This window comes from Coregonus clupeaformis, chromosome 7 (genome assembly GCF_020615455.1).
Source record: "Coregonus clupeaformis isolate EN_2021a chromosome 7, ASM2061545v1, whole genome shotgun sequence".
NCBI classification, from domain to species: Eukaryota; Metazoa; Chordata; class Actinopteri; order Salmoniformes; family Salmonidae; genus Coregonus; species Coregonus clupeaformis.
In genome coordinates this window covers 36675998-36678722 of record NC_059198.1, presented here as the reverse complement: position 1 = coordinate 36678722, position 2725 = coordinate 36675998, and positions in this window count along the sequence as shown.

The following is a 2725-nucleotide window of genomic DNA, read 5'->3' as shown; positions in this document are numbered from 1 at the left end:
TCTAAGGAGAACACTGTGATTTGATAAAGTGTCTGTTGACAGGTTGTCTAAGGAGAACACTGTGATTTGATAAAGTGTCTGTTGACAGGTTGTCTAAGGAGAACACTGTGATTTGATAAAGTGTCTGTTGACAGGTTGTCTAAGGAGAACGCTGTGATTTGATAAAGTGTCTGTTGACAGGTTGTCTAAGGAGAACACTGTGATTTGATAAAGTGTCTGTTGACAGGTTGTCTAAGGAGAACGCTGTGATTTGATAAAGTGTCTGTTGACAGGTTGTCTAAGGAGAACACTGTGATTTGATAAAGTGTCTCTTGGCAGGTTGTCTAAGGAGAACACTGTGATTTGATAAATAGGGAAAAGAGGACAGACTCTTCATAACATTGCTGTTGCATTTCAAATACACAAGCCAATAAAATGCTGAGTGTGTGTGTGTTTCAAAAACCAATAAATGACTGTCCAAAACAAACAGAGCTGGCAGGAGTTTGGCAGGCTATCTCTTAGCTTAGCAGTGTTTGTTTGTGTGTGTGTGTGTGTGTGTGTGTGTGTGTGTGTGTGTTCGTGCGTGCATGCTGTTCATTTCCAAAAAGGAACGGTGACTGCAATTCAAGTAATTACTGAAAATGTGGCGCCACTGACAGCCTAAGGACATTCGGGTTCATATTTGGACAAGTTAGATGTTACTTGATATACGTGTCAGCCATTAGCTCAAATATCAGTTTGTTGTGAAAGAGGAAACGTTATACTGTTCCTGCACACTAATAATGTTCATTTACAGTGTAATAACATCTTAAACCGTTTATCTTTATCGTTAGTCACGGGCCCCCAACTGAAATGATTTAGGGGAGAAAGAAATGACGGAAAGGTCTCGACACCTTATCTATCCTTGGCAGGAATGTGCTCTCGTGCAGAATTCAAAAACACAAGGTGTGGTATTTCCATGGACGCCAAATACCTCTCCAAAAATACTTGACATTTGATAGGTAACTTGGGCAGGTTATTTGAGAGAAATACCCTATGCTGAGCCCCAATGACAAAAAAACCTACATTTGAACTCATGTCTATAATGATTCATTGATTCTGAAGCGGTCAATGATTCTCTAAGGATTTATACAAATGTCATCTGTGGAGATGTGTGCTGTGGAGGTGTAAGCCTGCCTCTAATGTCTAGTCTCCCGAGTGTCTAGTCTCCCGAGTGGCGCAGTGGTCTAAGGTGCTGCATCGCAGTGCTCGCTGTGCCACTAGAGATCCTGGTTCGAATCCAGGCTCTGCCATAGCCGGCCGCGACCGGTAGACCCATGGGGCGGCGCACAATTGGTCCAGGGTAGGGGAGGGAATGGCTGGCAGGGATGTAGCTCAGTTGGTAGAGCATGGTGTTTGCAACGCCAGGGTTGTGGGTTTGATTCCCAAGGGGGGCCAGTATGAAAAATAAACTAACTGTAAGTCGCTCTGGATAAGAGCGTCTGCTAAATGACTAAAATGTAATGTGTGTGTTTTCTATTAAACTCCTATTTCTAAGTGCATATCTCCAGCTCCAACCCAAAGTTTCAGGAAGAAGAATCAAAAACATTGTAGTCGGTGGCCTTGAGTGTCTGTCTGAAACACATTCCAGTCACTGCTGTGATTCTGAGGCTTTTCAGCCCTGTAGATGGTCTTAAATATCTCATACAAGGACAAACACAGCACACACAACTCTTTAATTTCTACACCTACACTACCTAACATTGATGTGGTTGATTAATGGGAATTCTCAACTAGATAAGATTAATCGAAGTGAGAAAACTATGAGATATCTGTGACATTTAATTAGTTTGTAGCCACACGGCTAGTTTGTAAAGTTTCCATCTAACAATTAGGTGTCTCAACTGAAAAGGTTTTTATCAAACATATTCAAAGACTAATTGCATATGTGATTGTATTCTTTTGGGGTAATTTATTTGTCCTGCTTATTAAAATAAAACATTGAGTGGATTTTTAACAGGTGGCAGACAGTAGCATTAGCATGGTGTGCTGGGTGAAACCATAACTGCCATCTACACCTCAGTCTGGCATTGACTGTATGCTGTTTACTGCTCATTATAGTCAGCACTCACCCACGCACGAACATACATTACATTTACGTCATTTAGCAGACGCTCTTATCCAGAGCGACTTACAAATAGGTGCATTCACCTTATAGCCAGTGGGATAACCACTTTACAATTATTCTTTTTTTTTTTTTTTTATTATTCTTTTTTAAAATTATTATTATTATTATTTTTTGGGTAGAGTTAACTTTTGTTTTTGACTGAAATGGGCCATCATTTTTTTAAATCCACTATTCATGAATAATCTGAATGGAATTTGCTCCATCCCTCAAGAAGAATAGAAAAAGGATATACCAATAATCATACCCTATAGACTGGCTTTGAGGAACAATGTGGAACATCTTCAACTGGTGGTTCATGTAGAGTATGAAAAATGTATGCACTCACTAACTGTAAGTCGCTCTGGATAAGAGCATCTGCTAAATGACTAAACTGTAAACTGTAAACGTAGAGCATGCTACTCCATGCCACAGAGGCTTGGTTGAAATCAAACATGGAGCAATACTCCCCCCTAGTGGCTCAACATAACAATACTGGTTGAGGTGGAATAGCGGACAGGAGGGGGGGGGAGGAAATATTAGCTCGATTGTCAACAAAACCGGAAGGAATTTTAAATAAAGCAATGGATACCAAATCATGAA